The sequence below is a fragment of the Propithecus coquereli genome, unplaced genomic scaffold (assembly GCF_000956105.1).
Source record: "Propithecus coquereli isolate 6110/MARCELLA unplaced genomic scaffold, Pcoq_1.0 Scaffold153, whole genome shotgun sequence".
Taxonomy (NCBI): domain Eukaryota; kingdom Metazoa; phylum Chordata; class Mammalia; order Primates; family Indriidae; genus Propithecus; species Propithecus coquereli.
The window spans coordinates 6397985-6410245 of NW_012139747.1; the positions used below are offsets into that span (position 1 = coordinate 6397985).

Sequence of the window (12261 nt, forward strand, 5' to 3'; positions counted from 1 at the left end):
TTGAGGTAGCGCGACACTTCTCTTCCTGCTACCGTGGGCACTGTAGCTGCAAGCTGATAATCAGCAGCTCTGCAGGAACGCCTGGCTCCCCCTCAGCTGTGGAGAGGCCCAAGCGGTGGGCGGCCGGCTGTGCTGGGTCGCCTCTGCCACCTACTGGAGGAAGGCTGACGGTGCATGATGCTCCCTTCCTCTTTTGCTGAAAAAAACCTTCCAACAGAAAGTGCCCTTCACAGACCTGAGCCCGGGCATTTCTGGAAAAAAACCTCACAACCCCAAAAGGTATGCAAGGCAAATGTCCAGGAAACAGATTCAAAAACGGGGGTGGAACAAATGAACATGCTGGGAAGCGAGCCGGCCCACTGCTTGTGCTTTGTCACCACAAGTGACCCCATGTGACCTCAACTTTCTACAAAGGCTCTGGAGCCCAGGAGGTGGTCTTCCTTGCTTATCACCAACTCATTTTTCTTTGGGGAAGATACATTACCTGTGAATTGCGGGTCGTGTGTGCTGTAACACAATTCTCCTAGCTGCATGACCTGGGCAAGTCATAGCCTCTCTGGGCTTGACTCCCTCTAAAACCACTTCCCACTGCCTTCATTTCCTGCTCCTTGAACCCTTCAAGGAATAGGACTCATGCGCCCATGTGGGTTTTCCTGGAGGATTGCTAGCCACTAAGACTTTCAAAACATAGCACAGAACACTGAAGCATTAAGCTAGAAGGCAAAACAAAAAAACTCCCCCACATCTTCAAGTGGCCCAAATTCCAACAGAACATTTCACCAAGTGTGACCTAAGCCCGTCCCCACTCTCGCAAAGCTCCTCCACAGCTGTAGATGGAGCTCCTCCTGCCGAGGTCTGTCTAGAACCTGCCTCCCTCACATCTGCCCTCATGGGCTCTACATAAGGCCCCAAGGCCAGTCGCCAGAGCTCCGCTGATCACACTTGCTGCTCGAGCAGCTGTGGCTCAGGCACCTGACGCCGGGAGCACCAGATCTACCGAGAGCCTACACCAAGCCCTCCACCACAACCAGTGTGTGTGCCCTACTATGGACAGATGGAGGTGACAGGCAGGGAGGCGGACAGCGATGTGATTAGGAGCCCACACTGAAGCTACAACTGCTGAGTTTAAATTCCCTCGTTTCCTGCACCATGTTTCCCAACTATGCCTGTGCCCTGAAGGTAGGAGAAGGCACGTAGTTAAGCTTTAGCTGCCTGTAACTAGCCGGGGAGAAAAGACATCAAGACCAGCTAAATATAAGAAAAACAATCCATATGGTGTTGAAATCAGTTTTGCAACCCTCACACCAGTTATAACTGGTTATAACAGATGCTAAAAGTGGCAGGTAAAACGCTTTTAACATAGTCTCAAAGGATCTTCCCATGAGTTACTTATTAACTACAAATGTAACCAGTAAACTTCACACTACAGAAAATGTGGCAGACACCACCTTACATCTCAAGACACACACTTCCTGAGGACACAAAAACTCTATGTTAAAGTCCCTGGCAAAAACCACAAACCTCAATCAGGTCAGGAGCAAACAGACAACCCCAGATGTAGGAAACTTCTTAAAAAGACCTGTAGTATTGAAAACTGTTAAGATTAGCACAAAGGCCCCGGGATGCTGAGCAAGACACTGAAACCCTCTCGCCGCAGCCAGGGCTTAGTGGAGCTGCATTTATGGCACACCCTGGCCTTGTGTTCCATACAAACACTCACATAGTAGCACAATTTATTATTTTATTACATACTTTATAAAAAACAAAAGCCCAAACGGATATCTCCCACTATCATTAGGGATGGAGTTCACATCTTTCCTATCTTCTAAAGGAGGCCCTATTATTTGTTTCTCTATATAGCCTCAGATAACATCTCTTGCCCCTCAAGTGTTTATATCCCAACTATAAAAATGGAGCTGCAAATAACGTATAAAGATAAATGAGATTTTTCTTGCTGTTGTTATATACAAACACTTGAGTTTATGGGAGTATTTGGGCAAAAAAATATATTAAGGAATGGAATGTCTTACCTGTAACAAAGTAGCTATTTGTTGTAACTGGCACCTCCCTAACAGTTAGTAGGGACATGGGCACGCAAAACATGAGACAAACACGGGCCAGGTGACCAGGTGACGGCTTCTACTTGTTTCCAAAAGGCACATGTCTCCTACATCCTTTCTTAGTAACTAAAGACAAACTATAGAAGAACTCAGCATTCAGACTCTGCCCACTTTGAGGAATTAAATGCCTAAGGAAAAGATTAGTTATGTCCAAGTAGCATGCAAAAAAAATTTTTAAACCAGCATGGTTAAGTGTTAAGATTTTTAGAAATCAAAACATTTATTCACATAATTTTAAACTGAAGTCAAAGCTAGTAGGTCTTCCGTGGTACTGATTTAAGCGCAAGTGATGCTTGGCTTTCTTTCACATTCATTTCCTTCCTCCAGAGTAAAGATCAGTTGTTCTTGAACAAGTTAATGCAGCTCCACAAGAGGGAGACATTGTTCTGGAAAAAAAAGTCAAGGTAGCCCAATGAATCACTCAAGTCTAAGATTCGCTCTACAGCTGTAAGAATATAACACAAGTCCACAGACATAGCCATGGCTTTTCACAAGGGAGATCTGACACCAGCTAGAATAGGCTGACACTACTCTTCATTAAATCTCAGTTGACTGTGACCTGCCCCTCATCCCTATGTCATGCTGGAAGAGTTCCCCTCTCTGTGGGTCTGGGCTGTTTGTTGCTGGGAGAGGCTCCCAGCAAAAGAGCTACAGCACCTTTGCCCTCACCTGCCCCTACCTGTTTTCTCCCAAATATGATCATGCCAGTCCTGTTTACTTTAAAGTCTTAACTTAAACACTATACAAATGAGTTGTTCTGGCCAGGCATGGTGGCTCATGCCTGTAATCCTAGCACTCTGGGAGGCCAAGGCAGGGGGTGGGGTCGCTTGATGTCAGGAGTTCCTGAGCAAGAGCAAGACTCCATCTCTACTAATTAGCTGGGTACCATGGCACATGCCCGTAGTCCCAGCTAATCAGGAGGCTGAGGCAGGAGGATTGCTTGAGCCCAGGAATTTGAGGTCGCTGTGAGCTAGGTTGATGCCATGGCACTTTAGCCTGGGTGACAGTGCAAGGCTCTGTCTTAAAAGAAAAAAAAAAGTGTTCTATGAAGTCGAAGGCTTTAGAAAGATTGGTTGCTAAAAATTAGTCATGGATAAGATTACAGATGAGATTATAAATAATATTCATACAGGAATCTGCAAAAATTGCTTTATAAAGTTCTCACATTAAGTTCAAAAGGCAAGTAACTATAAACATATCTATGTTCTAGTCAAAATAAAGGATTTTCCAAAATACATATCAATGTTCAAGTCTTCCTACTTGAACCAAAGCTGAAGGCCAATGACAATTCTCTCCTCTGGCCTCTCAGGTCCGAGCACTGACCTAGCTGCCCTGAACCAGATGGCTCTCTAGAGCCGGGCTGAGTCCTGACACCATCCCCAGAAACTGAGTGTGGGGAGCACCACATTCCTTAGAGGTCCCTAGCAGAGCACCCTTGCTCACCACTGCTTCTGTGCTACAACAGGATTATCAGAATACACTTAGAAAAACCAGAAAACAATTTCTTTGAAAAAAGATATCCATCAAAGCCCAAGATATTTAAGAGCTTATTGATAAATTAGGTTCTTCAGAGAGTGGCCTGCAAAGGCCTTAGAGAGTCAGGCAGGGCAGCCTCCACCAAGAATGCTCCTCTCAAAAAAGTATTTCAAGACGTGAATTTATGGTTTGCTGTACCAAAAATACTCCCATTAATGGCTCCCTCTACAAGTATTATAGAAAATTAATGGCACACGGCAAACCCCACTGCCTGATGACACTGGGATAAAAACTTGGGGGGGAACCCCTAAACAAGTTGGCTTAATTTGAGGGGAAAAAAAATACAAACAAAAACCAACAACAAGAAAACACCACATACCCTGGCATGCTTTATTTCCAGTTCAGACATCTCGATTAGATTCTTTGTAAATGCTGCCACTCTCTTCCGTTTCAAATTTATCAGTTCTACAGGAAGAAATAGTTAACGTTTACAAATCCAAGAAAAATTAAACAAGTTTTGTATTCACTTTAACTTCCAAATATTCCTAACAAGTAATCTCCAAAGGTTTTATGTACAACCACTTTTTCTCACATTATCTCTGCGATTGCGACCCATACTAAATATCTTACGGTCACCATGGTGATGTGGATGTCATTGCCTCTAAGTGGGCAACAGCACCCAATCACCAAGCATTGTTACTGGGAGAATGGCAGCTGAGTACTCGGGGAACATGTGATGAGCAGTGTAGGTGCCGATGACTGAGGACAGGGTCGAGGGAGGGGCGGTGAGCCAGACAGACTTCACCACCGGTTTTTGAAAACAGGGTGACAACTCTTCTCCAAAGCGGCTAACAGGCCCATGAAAATATGTTCAGCATCACTAAGGGATAGGGAAATGCAAATTAAAACCACAATAAGATTATAACCTCACACCTGTTAGAATGGATTTTATCAAAAAGATAAAGTTGGCATCAACGCAGAGAGAAGGGAATCCTTCTATACTGTTGGTGGGAATGGAGGTTAATACAGCCATTACGGAAAATGGTATGGAGGTTCCTCAAAAAACCAAAAATAGAACTACCATATGATCCAGAAATCCCTGTTCTGGGAATAGACTCAAAGGAACTGAAGCCAGTATGTTAAAGGGATATCTGCATTCCCATAATAGCCAAGATATTAAAATCAATGTAAGTGTCCATCGATGGATGAAGAAAATGTGGTATATTAATAGATACGCAATACTATTCAGCCTTTAAAAAGAACAAAATTCTGTCATCTGGGACAAACATAGATAAATCTAGACACTATGCAAAGTAAAATAAGCCAGGAACAGAAAGACTATTGAATGATCTGACTTATAGGTGGAATCTAAAAAACAAGGCAAAATTAAGTAGGGAGAAGAATGATGGTCACCAGAAGTTGGGCGTGGGGTGGGGTGGGGCAGCGGTGAGAGGAGTAAGGGAATGAGGGAACTGCTGCTCAAAGGGTGCAAAGCTTCAGCTAGACAGTTTTGAGACCTGTTACACGGCAGGATGACTACAGTCAGTAGTATTGTATATTTCAAAATAACTAGGTAGATTTCAAATGTTATCACCACAAAAAATGTTAAGTTAGGAGACAGACATTGATTAGCTTTATCTAATCATCTCACATTATATAATACATATACCAAGTCACATTGTACTCCATAAATGCAACACAATTATGACTTATTAAATATAATATTTTAAAAATTAAAAAATAAAAAGGGAGAAAACTGTTACTCTCATGTTCAAGATGGATTTACTTTGGATATGATCTGTAAGACATGTCCCCGTTCTATCTTTTTTCTTTTCCTATTGCCACTGTCGGGATTCAGGATTAATCACCTATTGGAAATTGGAATAAGCCAAGAATATGTACTCCCTCTGATCCGTTTATTAGGTTTGTGACATTAAGCTCTGCCTTGCAGATTTACTTTGGTAAAACTTTGGCCATCACTCCTTAGATAAAAAACTTTGTAGCTCCAGCTGGTACTCAAGGGTGCTCAGAAGAGTCAATCTCCTGTCTCACTGTCTCTATAGTACTGCTCCAAAGAGCTACAGTGCAGCCACATTAAAAAGTCACAAGTTTTACAGTGATATTTTAAGTCTATAGCGCTAGCACTGTAATGACAACCTCTTGGACATCCTAGGTCAAACAGGTCTTCCCAGAGGTCAACATGAGCTCCCCTTCCTCCTCTATACCTGCACATAGCTCCAGGCCATCTGTACATATGACCACAGGAGATAGATACATGCTAACATACCAGCCCTCACCACCACTTGTGCTATGTTCCTTAAACTGACTCAACTCGTATTGTCAGCTCAGATACAAATCTTAGAAAGAACTCATACCAAAGGCAAACAGGTTAATACTTATCAATCTCAGCATTCTACAGAATACTAAACTTTTAGTATAGTATGCCTAGGCTTGCATTTTGAATAAAGGGGATACAATCAAACAACACAAGGAGATAACTTCGGTAGTTTAGACAGGCCTAAATTGGCACCATTCTGACTTTTGTGGTTTTTCTTTTATCTCCTCTAAAACTGTCAAGAGCCACTAAATTGGCTTATAAAATAACCTAAGATTTCAAGTCAGTAGTTTTGAAGTACATACTTTTCCTTATAAACTTATTAGCTCTTTAAAAAAAAAAAAAAAAAAAAAGAACTGCAAGAATTTAAGAATGGGACAGCATACGAAGGTTACTGTGGAAGAACCCAAAAACAGCCCTGTGAATGTGTCTGCATGACTTTCACCAAGTTCCAACAAAGAGAAGCTCTGTGCCTTACAGTTGAAGCATTATAGTCCTGAATAGACAAAGGAAGACAAATCCCAGAAAGCCTAGGTTTGGACATTCCAGGTGGCTTTCAAGCACGTTACTGAACAGAGATCATTGGTGTCACAGGGACACTACCAGACATGCCTAGATCTCCCTACCACTGGAAAACAAAATACACCTGAGAAAACTAAATGAATTGGGGATTTCTATTTTCATGAAAGCTTGCTTATTTAGAGGGGAGGAGGGGTTGAGTCAAGTGCAGTGTCCTACTATTATTACATTCACATTCTGGGAGACACATTTGAACATTTGCTCTGGAACATTCCATGGCCCCTGAGAACGCCACAGAAGATCCATGGGATCCTCTAAAGACTACATATTATGGCCAGGTGTGGTGGCTCACATCTGTAATTCCAGCACTTCGGGAGGCCGAGGCACGAGAATTGCTTGAGGCCAGGAGTTCAAGACCAGCCTGGGCAATATAGTGAGATGGAGGTTTCCACAAAAAATTTTTTTAAAAAATAAGCCAGGCATGGTGGTGCACGCCTGTAGTCCTAGCTACTTGGGAGGCTAAGGTGCAGTAAACTATGATCAAGCTATTGCACTCCCACCTGGGTGACAGTGAGACCCTGTCTCTTTGAAAAGAAGAAGGAAAAGAAAGGAAATAAAGGAAGAAAGAAGGAAAAACTATGTATTACATTCATGTTCAATGAAATGGTGTACCGCCGCCCAACAAAGTTAACCTGTATCTAAAAAGTCCCATGCTCTGGAATAGGGGAAGGCAAAGAAGAATCCTGTGGACATGGACTAGAAGTCAGTGTAGACTCATGATCCCTGAAAGCTGTGTGTGTGTGCAACTCTGTGCATGTCCACACACCTACATCTCCAGCCTGGAGAGAGACACCCAGGAACAATGAACACACTTAGCATTATTAGATATAAAAATGAACAAGAACTGTTCCAGAGTAAAGGACTAAGAGTAAAGATAACTAGATGCAATCCTCGACCCATTCTTGTAGTGGAGTGCATTACTGGGACCAACATTACGAGAATACAGACAGCAGACTGAGTTAAGCATACTGCAGTGGATAACTGTATTGTAGCGATGGAAGAGAATGACCTCGGTCATAGGAAATAGATAACAATGTTTTTAGGGATAAAAGAACTGTGATGTATGCAACTTAATCTCAAATGGTTCAATAAAACAAAAAACAAAAAAGCCCCAAAGTATTGTGAACACTCCGGAACCGTGACAATAAGCGTGCGTGTGCAAGTGATATAGCAGATGGGGGTGAAGTGCCGACACTGGATGATGCCAGGTGAAGGAACATGGGCGTTTTTTGCACTATTTGTGCAACTTTTCCTCTGTAAGCTTGAAATTATTTCCAAAGAAAAGAATATCCCTGCTTGACCTTCTTTTGCAGATTCACAAAGCTGTTCAGATTTCTGGCAGCATTCTTGCTGGTGTGCCTCAGCCACCTTGACATCTCTGCTTTTTAACCAACCGGGCCTTATCCAGAGCTTTGTTTGAGTTCCCATAGTCCGTGAGGGCTTTGGTGTGTCTGTATAAGAGATCCTGAGAAGGAAATTAACAGACACAACATTAAAAAACTACAAAGAACTGGAGTACTAAATAAATATCTAAACCAGTCTAACCATGTACCCAGTGCCAATACACTGTCTAAATTGTTAGATGGCAGGAACCTAATCAACCCCTACACCTCCCTTTCCCATTATTATTTAATCTCCAGCTTCAATAGGGATGACCAACTCTGACAGCATTGTTGAGAGCTTTTTCCAGAATTCTTTATACGGCCAGGGGAAAACTCCAACAGAGTGAAAACAAAAGAATCTTTTTCTCAGTTGATTCAATAACTGTAGGTAATTTCAAAAAACTGAACACTGTGTATCAAAACACATGTACGGTTATTGCTGGGCAGTCAAGTGAAATGCTGCTAAAATACGACTGGGCAATGAGATAGTAAGAAACATATAACCCTTCCCTGCAAATCCTGCTTCTGGTAGTCTACCCTGGGGATCCATCTAATCAGAAATAAAGATTCTTCACAAATCTTATAAGCAAAGAAGATACCTCAGTATCTAAAATTGGCAATTATGATGCACAGATTATGTGGTTCTTCAAAACTGGCACAATAATTAAAGCCAGGTGAAACTATTTTATCTATTTTTGTATATACTCAAAAAATTTAAAGTGAGCTGTTAATTCCATGAAAGGAGAAAATAAACTGTCTAAAATGCATAAAAAATGTCCAAATATAAGATGAAGAAAACATGTCAAAAGGCAAATTAACCAAAAATAAAAGTACACTATTTGGGAAAAATGTATTTTTACTTTCTGATGACATTTCCCCTTGTTATATATAACCTTAGAAGGTACAGAAGCCTACCTACCTAATTTTATGTTGTCTGATTTAGCACATTTTATGTAAAATTAACTTAAACATTTTTGTTTGGGGCAATTCAGACAGTTAAGAATGCATGTTTAATTCCCAAACAATATTCTGTTTACTGCTTAGTCTTGTTTTCATAAGTAATGCTTTATGGCTCAAAGTCTACAGAGACAGCTACAATTCGATAAAAACTCACGAACCCCCAAACCTTTTCTGCCTCAGAAATAACCCTTTCAGCATGTTATATCCACATCCAATAACCTATAATGCCAAAAACTATTACTCCATACAACCCCTACAGTGCTGCCAACAATACAAGCTTTAAAGACACAATGCCACAGAAAGGCCTATCAATTACACAAACACACCTGACAAATTCCTATCTTCCTCCTGAGGATAAAGTTAACTTCCCTTTTAAACAAAGAGAATACATCTCCTAACATGAGACTTCTGTTCATAGCAAGGTCTTGTACTGCTCCAATAAATAAAACAACTTGTCTTACCTTAGCAGCCTCTATGTTGAGCATGCAGTGTTGGAGAAGCTCTCTGATGAGACTCGACCCTCTACTTTCCATTTAAAAAAGTAAAGGTCACCATCAAGGCAGAAATCTACAGATTATAAAATATGTATTATAAAAACTGACACAAAAATCCTTACCCTAAGTTTTTCAAATAGCTCAGCAACCTTCAATAGGTACCTGAAAACATACACATAATTTTGGTTTAAGGTCTTAAATAAGCTGTGAAATATGATCTTATCAATACTCTAAGACGTCAATGAATAAACTCAGAAGTCCCAGCCTTTAGCACTTTAAAGTAGTGCTTTCATTCCAATTGGCCTAGAACAGTAGAGAATGGTTACAAACTGCACGTGCTTGCAGTGCCACCCAGTGGCACCTCTCTTGGTGGCCTTTCAGTCATCCTGCCATGTGACTAAGATAATTCTCATCAGACACCAATGCTGTATTAACCAAGGTCAGGTTCTAATGAGCTACCGCTGTGGCCATCACGGCTATAAAATATGCTCCTACGTCATTTGTCTTCTGCCATTCGCTTGACTTTCAATTTCAAATCAGAAGTAATACCACCTGTGATTTCAAGCCTAGGTGTTAAGCAAAATACTGTCTTACACCAGAAATACCCAGAAGGGAGAAACTGTGAAAAGCATATATCAAAATAAGTGCAAGATCAGACTGGGGTGATTATAGTATTTTCACAACCACCACAACCGAACCAATAAAGTCCGGGGCACTACGAGGCAAAATGACAAGCACCAACTGCCAAAAGATAAAAGGTAAATTTCTCTCAAAGGCAAGTCCAAAATTAAAACTGAGACTTGAAGTTTGACAGAAATAAAGGCTTTGGCAACAGCTACCACATTCGTTCATCTACAGAAGAGCTTTCTAAGTCCCCTACTGTCTTAGAAGTGTCTTAAGAACAGAGGATATAAGACTTGAGCTGAAGACTTTCCTTAATGAGCTTGTATTTCATTTCCAAACCAGAACTGAAACTATGTAGCCGTTACTCATTATTCTTATAAGTATACCACTCAGCAGTCCTCAACTAAGCAATGGCAAATGGTTTTCCAACAAAAACTTACTTTTTGATGACCGTGGGCTCTTCCAAAGCCAGGCTATGCAAGCAGGCTGCAGTGTGGATATAGTCATCAGCCACATCCGCAGAAACAAGGATCGCCCTTTTTAGAGGAACAAAGCCAGGCACATTAGCAAAGCTCTAAGTGGCTAGGGAATGAATGGTACTTACTTTTATGAGATCTGGTCATTTTGTCCGCTTTCACACAGGGATCCTTGATCCTATTGTAATAATTAATAAGGAAGTTCTTCTCTTGCTCAAAGAAGTCATCTACCTCCTAAAAGGAGGGGAAAAAAAATTAAGAACTGGACAATTCAAGAATGTGAATATGTATTTTGTATTAGAAGAAATATCTGACAAATAAACTCATGAATAAAAAGTTTAACTTTTATAGAACAGGGAATTACACAAATTTAGAACACACTATTTCATAACCAAGACTGGTAAAAATCAAGAGCTGGTAGGAATTGTCAACAGAGGGAAACATTTTGAAGAACAATTTGGCAATGGCCAGTAAAACCCCGGTACCCTAAGACCCAGCAATTCCTACTGCTGGTGCAATGGTTCTAAGTGGGACACTGCCAGCTAGCCTTGGATACCTGTATCTGTGTGTGGGTGTCCCCGCCCCCAATTTGGTTGGTTTCAGACTGAGAGGCAATATTGACATCTGATAGGCACTGGCCAGGGATACCAAACATCCCATAATGCAGAGGTCCCCAACCTATGGTGAGTTGTATAATCATTTCATTATATATTACAATGTAATAATAGTAGAAATAAAGTGCACAATAAATGTGATGTGCTAGAATCATCCTGAAACCACCCTCTCCCCCACCCCCTGGTCCATGGATAAATTGTCTTGCATGAAAATGGTCCCTGGTGCCAAAAAGGTTAGGGACCACTGCATAATACATAGATAGAGGACAGTCCCCAATATCTTAAACTGGGCCAAGGATAGTCCAAGAGTTTCCAAATTTCTGACAATGTCCTCTCTACTTAGCACCTGGATTCTGGACTCCCTACTCAAGTCCTAGACTTGCAAAGCCAGAAACCAGGTATTAACTACAATATAAAGCTAACTTGGTTAAAAAGGAAAGGGAAGGCCTGAGGAGTGAAGAAATAGATCACACTTATGAGAGACTTGCATATTCATTTTTATTTTCTATTAATAGAACAGCACTATTCAATAGAAATGTATGAGCCACATGTACCACTTAAAATTTTTCTGGTAGCCTCACTATGAGGTGAAAAGAAACAGGTAAAATTAATTTTAATAACACCACAGTATACATACAATATAATCATCTCAACACAAAAAGTCTACATTCATTTAATGTTCTTTTCTTTGTATTAAGTCATTAATACAGAAGGATAAAATTTAAAATTCAGTTCCTTAATTGTGCCAGCTAAGCTATATGCCAAGCATTCACCTGCCACCACTGGCTGGTGGCCACCACAGTGAACCGTGTAGTTCTGGAGAATGGCATAAAACAATCTCACAGCTTATTTTCTTTTTAAAATTAATTGAGTAACCTCTCTCCTTACAGAAAATGAAGATTCAAGTGTGGAAAGGTTCCTGCCACCTCTCTGGGGATCATCAACAAGGTGCTTTGTGAAAACTGAGTAAGTAGATGAAAATGACCAAAATTTGAAGAAAACTTACATTTCTTTAAAGTTAACCATTTGTATCACAAATAATCTCTTCCAACAGCATAAAAGGTCACCTATTCCTCTAAATCAAGAATTTTGGGCCGGGCGCGGTGGCTCACGCCTGTAATCCTAGCACTCTGGGAGGCCAAGGCGGGTGGATCGCTCAAGGTCAGGAGTTCGAGACCAGCCTGAGCAAGAGCGAGACCCC

General features: G+C 41.1%; 1 pseudogene; it reads right to left on the reverse strand.

The window, feature by feature from the left end:
• Nucleotides 1–2455: 2455 nt before the first annotated feature.
• The window catches only part of LOC105807135, a 16504-nt pseudogene continuing 6698 nt past the window's right edge, over nucleotides 2456–12261 (reverse strand).